We start from the raw sequence: 9,078 nt of genomic DNA on the forward strand, positions 1-9,078 counted from the left end.
GACCTAAAATACCACTGTTCCTCACTCTCCCCAAATTTAATACACAAACCCAATTGTACAACTACCTTTAGTACAGTTGTCCTTTAACCACTTTACTGCCACCATACATTTTAGAATGGAAGACATGTATTTCTGATGTGCTGTTTTTAGATGCAGACAGCCAGTGTGCCTATGAATGAGTGTGATCTGAGCCAAGCAACTAATATTTTCAAAAGGAAGTGAACAACAGCAGTCCCTTTATTTTTCCTAAGGCCTCCCTTCTATTTGGCCCCTGCTGGCTGTGTTTTGTGCTGTTTTTTTCCTATTTATATTTTACCTTTTCCAAAGTCTCTGGGCTGGTTATTATTATTATTATACAGGATTTATATAGCGCCAACAGTTTGTGCATCATTTTACAAAATGAAGGTAGACATTACAGTTACAATACAATTTGGTAAAAGAGGAAATAGAGGGCCCTGCTCATTAGAGCTTACAATCTAGGAGGTCATGTGACACAGCAGGGTCCCCTTCATCTCTGTCTCTTTTCCATGCTTGGTGGTTGTTACTGATGTAAGGAATGGCGTCTGATGTAGTAAAGTCGGTGCCAATTTCTGCACCAGTGCTCTGTAAATGAAGGGAGTAATGGGGATGTCATCTGTAGGGCCATTATTATTATAAGGATTTATACAGGCCCTGACATCCTACATTTATACTAGAGACCTCAGCCTTCCAAGTTGAGTGATGCTGGGAGTTATTCAACCCAAAAGACTGTGGATTTCCTAAAACATTAACGTTCAGCCCGTAGTTGGGCTTTAACTGGGAGTAAAACCAAATTCTGACAGGCAATATCCATGAGACCTCAAAAAGGAGAACATCGACAAATCTACATTACAGTACAGGATCTTCACAGATAGACAACATAGGAAGTCTTCTTTTATATTTTATGTAATCCTTGCAGACCCACATTTTCATAAAATGCCCTATGATACCAAGGGCTGTCCCACATGTGCTTTTCTCTCTGAATCCTCCTTTCTCTGCTGCTAAAGGGGGTAGTGGTTGGGCGGCAAAAGCGTGGCTTACCGCCCCGCAACCTCACATCTAAACAAGCACTAACAGGGCATTTCAATAATTATCAGATCTTTAACCACTTCCCGTCCGGTCATTGTATATAAACGCCAGACGGTGGCAGTGCAGGGGTGGGTTGCTGTTCATAAATGAAGCCCGTTATTTTGGACTGTATGCGCTCCTTGGGAGTGCGCGGCACCATGATCCGGTGCCCGCTGTGTCCTCAGGACACAGCGGAACACCGATCGCTGTACGGGACCTCTCTGTGAGGTCCCGATCATGTAATCACTGATTGGCCAATCAGTGATCACATGAAGAGGAGTAAACAAGATGTCACTTCTGGACATCATTGCTTACTACGTGTGAAATCTGTGAATGATCAAAGAGATCACATGGTACAAGGCTATTCAGATCAGCCTTGTACCATGTGACAAGCTGTGACAAATCACAACTCACACAGTATTTCTCAATTGCTGTAAGAATGCAGTCAGAGAGAAGGAGAAATGATTGCTTTTACAGCCTTTATTGGTGTAAAAGCAATCAGTATTAAAAAAAAAAAAAAAAATCTTCATCTCCCCCCACTAGAACAGTGTCACTATGGTGACACTGTACTGCTAGGGTGACAGTATGTTAAAAAAAAAGCTTAAATAATAAAAATAAAATAAAAATGTACAAAAAAAATGTTTTTTTTATCATTTTTGGTTATAAACTAATTTGGGTTATTTGTTTTTACCAAAAAGATAACTGAATACATTTTGGCCAAGCTTTATAAAGAAAGATTATTTATTTGCAAAATTTGATATGAAAAACACTTTTTTTCAAAAATTTTGAACTTTTTCATTTATATAGCAAAAAAAAAAAAAAAATCCCAGTGGTGAATAAATACCACCAAAATAAAGTTTTATCTGTCTAAAAAAAATGCATATGGGTACAGTGTTGCATGACCGTGCAATTGTCATTCAAAGTGTGACAGCACTGAAAGCTGAAAATTGTCCTGGGCAGGAAGGGGGTGAAAGTGCTTGGGCATGAAGTGGTTAAACTCACTTGGGTCTTTGAAGGGCGTGCGGCTGATGTAATGTGATTTCTGCCACTGTCACCGTGTTTTGGATGGCTTTTAGATGTAAATGCATTTGCTGTAAAATGTGTTTAACAAACAGGTAACATAGACAGGCTTGTCATGTCACAAAGAGGTAAAGATCAGTGGTGTTCTAATTATTGGGAGGATGCAGGAAGCAGATAAGCTTCAGAGCTTCTCTATATCCCTTCCAGGCAGCTGGTCCTGTGTTTTTTCCTGTCACAGAAACCTCCTTCCCCCCCCACCTTCCCACACCATGTGCTGTTGTGTTAGCACAGGAGGAGATCAGCAGAATGACAGTGACACTACTACACAGCCAGCTGACAGGAAGAGATGTATAGAATCGTGTCTGTTGTTTCATTACGCAAAGACAACTGGGGAATAAGATTGGCTTCTAAATAAAACAGATAACTGAGAGGCGAGAGGGATGCTGCTTTTAGTCACTCAGTTGGTGGTGCCTGCCATTACGCCAGCCATTATTTATTAAAAAAAAAATCAATAAAGTGTATTTGCTATCTTGGAAGAAAAACAGCAGGCATAGTTACTAAAACTTACAATAACATTTTATTCCCACGTTTAGAATGACCTAGGGGGGAAGTTTCTATTTATGGCTAAACCAATATTTCTAAAGCCCCAGTTTGTGATTTTGCGGAGTGAAGCTAGCATTGAACCTGTACACTGCTAGCGAATTTACTGGTTCAGCAGGTTATTGTGAGAGATCAATATCACATAAATACAATGTCCTGTTTCATTCGAGTGACAGCTTTCCCAGTGTTAAGGCAGAATGACGAGACACAAGTCTCTGGGATCACCTAGGGGTAATTTGTAAACAGACAAAAAACACGTGTGCTATACTACCAGCAGAGGGTGGTGATTCTGTGTCTTGGAGGCTGCAGCTGGATGGAATTACATACAATCTACTATGGAATTACTGTACATGCTTTTGTCATATTGTAGTAATTAGCAGGACATAACAAGTAACATGGGAGCAATGTTATTATCCTCCCATCTACTTGGGCTCCACAATGCTGGGGCAGTTAAAGAATAGTGGGCACAATTCACTAAAGTTATTGCATGTGTTCAGTCAGTCACATGATCATATATCACTTACGATACTGAAAATGTCAATTCACTATTGCTAGTATGCACTATTTACCGAAAATAGAAAAAACACTCAAATACCGCATAAAAAGACCTCTATCCTTCCATCTACTTGTGCTTCACAATGCTGGGGCAGTTAAAGAATAGTGGGCACAATTCACAAAAGCTTATCGCATGCATTAAGTCAGTCACATGACCACATATCACATGCGATACTGAAAATGTCAACTCTCCCTTGGCATCAGAGATACCGCTCTCTCCTGGTTCTCATCCTACCTATCCCGACGCTCCTTCAACATCACCTACAATGGTACCACCTCCCCCTCTCTGTTGGGGTCCCCCAAGGCTCTGTCCTTGGACCCCTTCTCTTCTCCATCTACACCTCCTCCCTGGGCACACTCATACACTCCCATGGCTTCAATTATCACCTCTATGCTGACGACACCCAAATCTACCTCTCCACCCCTCTCCTCACCCCCACTATCTCCGCCCGCATCACTCACCTCCTAAACGACATCTCAGACTGGATGTCGCTACATTTCCTCAAGCTTAACCTCTCCAAAACCGAACTCCTCGTCTTTCCCCCTGCCCACACCCCCCCCCCCAGCCTATCCATCACCACCACCAACACCACTATCATTCCCGCCCCGCAAGCCAAAGTCCTTGGCGTCATTCTTGACTTGAACCTCTCCTTCCTCCCTCATGTCAAATCACTTGCAAACACATGCAGGCTCCATCTCCACAATATTGCCAAGATACGTGCCTTCCTCACCCCAGACACCACCAAACTTCTTGTACACTCCCTCATCATCTCACGCCTTGACTACTGCAACTCTCTTCTCATTGGCCTACCCAAGTGCAGGCTCTCCCCGCTCCAGACCATCCTGAAATCAGCAGCCAGACTCATCCACCTCACCACCCGCTCCACCTCTGCCACCCCCCTCTGCCTCTCCCTCCACTGGCTCCTGATTGCCCAACGCATCAAATTTAAACTTCTAATCCTGACCTACAAAGCCGTTCATAATACTGCCCCTGACTACCTCCCCAACCTGATCCCCAAGTACCACCCTACCCGTACCCTTCGCTCCTCACAGGACCTCCTTCTATCCTGCTCCCTGGTCTCCTCCTCCCATGCACGACTGCAGGACTTCTCCAGGTCCTCCCCTATCCTCTGGAACTCACTGCCCCAATCCATCTGACTGTCGCCTTCCCCCCCCACATTCAGGCGCTCCCTCAAAACCCATCTCTTCAGGGAAGCCTACCCCACCCTCACCTAACGGCCATCCTCCCTCATTCCTCCCACCACTTCATCCCCCTCAGCCACTTCATTCCCCTCAGCCACTTCCTATTGTTCCACTACCCCCTCCCTCCTAGATTGTAAGCTTGAAAGAGTTTGGTCCTCTTACCCCTCGTACGCTGTCTGTTTTTGTTGTACTGTGCCATGTATTGTCCCCCCTATTGTACAGCGCTGAGCAAACCCTTTGGCGCTATATAAACTCGATGTAATAATAATAAAAATAAATACCGCATAAAAATACCTCTATCCTCCCATCTACTTGGGCTTCACAAAGCTGGGGCAGCTAAAGAATAGTGGGCACAATTCACTAAAGCTTATCGCATGCGTTAAGTCAGTCACATGACCACATATCACATGCGATACTGAAAATGTCAATTCACTATTGCTAGTATGTGGTATTTACCGAAAATAGCAAAAACACTCTGTAAATACCACATAAAAATATCGTAAAGTCAATACACAAAAGGAAATAAATAATTAAATGCTTGCTGTAATTAAGTAGTGGTCCAGGCATGCGGTATGTACTGGTATCTGTCAGTACTGTCATGGGTTGTTAAGGAATGGGTGGCCACCGAGTCCCTATGAGTCATCAGCTGTCAGTGGGGTTCTCCACTGAAAGCTCAATGTAAAATAAAATTGCTGGCAATTAAAAACTACATTAAAAAATGACTTGGGGTCCCCCCTACCTCTATCCATACAAAGCCTTTCGGGTTTGGTTTGGATTTTGAGGGGAACTTCCACACCACAATTAAAAAAAAAATGGCGTGCGTTCCCCCCCAACTTCCATACCAGACCCTTCTCCAAGCTTGCAGCCTGGCAGATCAGGAAAGGGGGAGGGACGAACGAGTGCCCCCCCCCCCCTCCTGAACCATACCAGGCCACATGCCCTCAACATGGGAGGGTGCTTTACATTCAGCTATCAGTAGGGAACCCCGCTGACTGCTGCAACATTAACACATGGTTTTCATGGAATTCAAATCTGAAGAATATATTTAAAATATATATTTTTAAAAATATATATTTATTAAATATATTCTTCAGATTTTTTTTTACATATAAAAAAGTCATATTAACTAATATTTTTACACATATTTGTAAATGCATTCCAAAAATGTAGATTTGTATTCTTAAAGTCATACAGTATATTTGAAATGTATTTTTAAAAATATTTTTTCATATATTTTGTAATAAAAACACATTTCAACATGCAGTATACAGTGTGTATATATATATATATATATATATATATATATATATATATATATATTTTTTTTTTTTTTTTTTTTAAATATATTGATTATGGCCAAAATTGTAGCATTTCAAATATATGTCAATATATTTGGGAAGAATATTTTTAAAATATATTTCAAATATATTTTTCTTCCATGTGAGCGGTCTGTTCTGTAGGGGCTATATACACAATCTCCAACAGGTCCCGTCCGGGGGTTGGGTGGGGATGGGTCATGGTTGTCAGGACATTGGTTGAGAAAAGCTGGTCTATACGGTACATGCATTAGGTTTAGATGCAGGACAAAATTTATCTTATGAGCTTATGTGCACAAAATGTCAGGCAGGCACCCAAAGCCCCACCCATTATATTTGCCCATATCGTAGACATAACTCAATTTATGCTGATAAACACAAAGATAAACATTATCACAATGTATTTAGCAGTTTTAAGTCATAATGAAACGAGGCATAACTTCCTGCATTCCAGTAACAATGCCACTCTGTCTTTCTGTTAGAGTTTCTAATAGAACTCCATCTGTCAATGTCCGTAGTATACAGCTTTCTGCACTTAAAGAAGAAGTCTCATTCTGTAAGGGCTCATGTACACTGTAGTTGATAAACTCACGTTTAGGAGCTGTTCAGCGTTTTTTTCAGCAGCCCTCAGCAGCAGAACTCACCTTAATGTTTTCCTATGTCTCCACGTACACATCTTTGTTTACAGTCGTTTACAGGCATTTGCATTTACAATATTTTTTTGAACGCAGAAAACTTGCGTTCAGCAGTCGATTTTATCAGCGTTTCAAACGCAAAATGCTTGTAAACACGGCAAATTACGTTTATAAGCATTTGCGTGTGGAATTTTTTTTTAACTCTTCCAGTTCCCTTTGCTGTCCAGAGCCTTTTTTCATCATGAAAAATGCATGCAAAATGTTTTCAAGGTACTCAAATGGACAAAACACTGAACACAGGATGTTCCCACCAAGCTTGTCACACATGGTAATGACCAATTCACACCTCAGACCTCTCCCACCCTTGGAAACAAAAGCTATGTTAATGACCATTCACACCTAAAATTCCTCATGAAGACCCCCTGACAGGTGACCTTAATGACTCAGTCCACCAGACACCTTTCCCACCCTTGGAAACAAAAGAAATGTTAATGAGCAACTCACACCTAAGCTAATCTCAACACGTACTGCTGTCTTTGCTGCTACTCTGTGTATTTCTCTGAAACAGTCTGAAATAGTTAATAATTTACCACTTTTCAGTGCATTCTGGGCATTTGGGAGGTTCTCCTGTGCTTATCTTTAAAAAATGCTTCTAAACGCAAACGTGCATAAACGTGTTATGCAAGCGTGGTTAACAGACTTTTTTTAACCTACGTTTTCCAGAAGTCAGTTTCCATCGTTCAGAAGTGTCCCATGTACATGGGGCCTAACTGTTGTAGAAGTCAAGATAGAGAACTCATCTCCAACAACCAGGGGTGGTCTGACAACTCATGGGGCCCCCGGGCAATAGGGTATCATGGGGCCCCTGTGTCCTTGCCCAAACTCAAAAAAGCCTATGAAAAAGGTACCAGGGGCATCTCATGGGGCCCCCTACTTACCCCGGGCAGTGCCCGAGTTTCCAAATGGTCAGTCTGCCCCTGCCAGCAACGCTGGAAAAAGGAGACAGATTTCTTGACTGACAGCCTGTCTCTCCTGTCTCTGTGCTTTCCAGAAGGGCAGTCATGAGAATGCAGGAGGAGGGGATACATTACTCATTAGTAAACACAGGTTACCTGTGAATGAATCAACATTCAGCCCTGTTGGCCTGTGTCATACATGGCACTGGCACCACATTGCTAGTTCATTCATAGTGATGCAGTGCTGTGTGATCCTTCAGCCAGATCTGTGTATGTTTAAAAGCAACTATTGATAGACACACAGAGCCACAGCACTGATCGATCTGTTACTATGATAAAAGAACAATCAGGGCTGCTTGTTCATTCATAACACTTAAGGCCTCATGTACACTGCTAAACATGAGTTTAGGAGCTTGCAGCGTTTTTTTGCCAAAGCTCCTAAACTCATCTCAATAAAAGCCTATGTGCCTATGTACACATAGGCTTTTACCAGAATTTAGGAGCAGCAGAGTCTGGGGCAGTTAAACTTTCCTCTCCTAAATGCAGAATAATCGCGTTCAGGAGAGGACTTTTTTTGGCCACAAAATTCTAAGTGCGGCAAAATGCATGGTAGGGCTCATGTACACTGCAGCTGCTAAACTAACGTTCAGGAGCTGTTAAGCATTTTTTTTCAGCAGCCCCTGAACTCTCCTTTATGCTTTCCTATGTGGCCATGCACACATAGTCGTTTACAGGCAGTTGAGTTCAGTCGTTTTCTTGAACGCACACAAATTGTGTTCAGGAGTAGATTTTACTGGCGTTTCAAACACCAAACGCTTGCAAACGCGTATAAACAAGCATTTGCGTTTAGACGCGTTTTTTGACTGGTCCATATCCAGATGCTGTCCAGAGCCTTTTTTCTTCATCAAAAATGCATGAAAAGCTTTTTCCATGTATTCAAATGGACCTAGTACACCAGTGCAGTCAGTTCCAGGTTTCACGTGAAGGAAAAAATGATAGAACATGCTGCATTATACTCATGATGGGATCCATAGTGAATACAACCAGAAAAGACAGGTCATCTCAACACATACTGCTCTCTCTGCTTCTGCTCTCTCTATTACTCTCAAAATGTCTGAAATAGTTAATTTACTATTTTTCAGTGCATTCTGGGTATTTGGGAAGGTCTCCTGAAGTTATCTTTTAAAAACACTTCTAAATGGAAACGCGCATAAAAGTGGCTAAACGCGGTATGCAAACGCATCTAAACTGACGTTTTTTAACCTACGTTTTCTCGCAGTCAGTTTCCAGTGGTCAGAAGAATTTTCCAAATGCCCTGTGTACATGAGCCCTGAACGTGTTTAAATGCTAGCCGTGTTTAACACTTGGGTGTTTATTCATTCCAATGTAAATTACTCTGGCCAATCAAATGAATAAACGTCCAAGCACTAAACGCAGCTAAACGTGGGTAAACGCAGCTAAACGCTGTACCGTGTTTACACATCCTTTCACCATGTTTAGCATTTTTCTGCTGCTAGGAAAGTTAAACGTCTAGGGGAGTTCATGTGTACATGAGGCCTAAAGATCACTCAGAGCTGCGGCTCTTTGTACACATACAGGGAACTGGCAGATACTTTACACAGAACCGCAGCTCTGAGTGATATTTTACTATTATGAATGAACAAACAGCATTGTTCATTAATAATAGTGACAGATCCCTCAGCTTAG

Source organism: Staurois parvus, unplaced genomic scaffold, assembly GCF_062004578.1.
Source record: "Staurois parvus isolate SC_StPar_1 unplaced genomic scaffold, SC_StPar_1.0 ptg000696l, whole genome shotgun sequence".
Classification (NCBI taxonomy): domain Eukaryota; kingdom Metazoa; phylum Chordata; class Amphibia; order Anura; family Ranidae; genus Staurois; species Staurois parvus.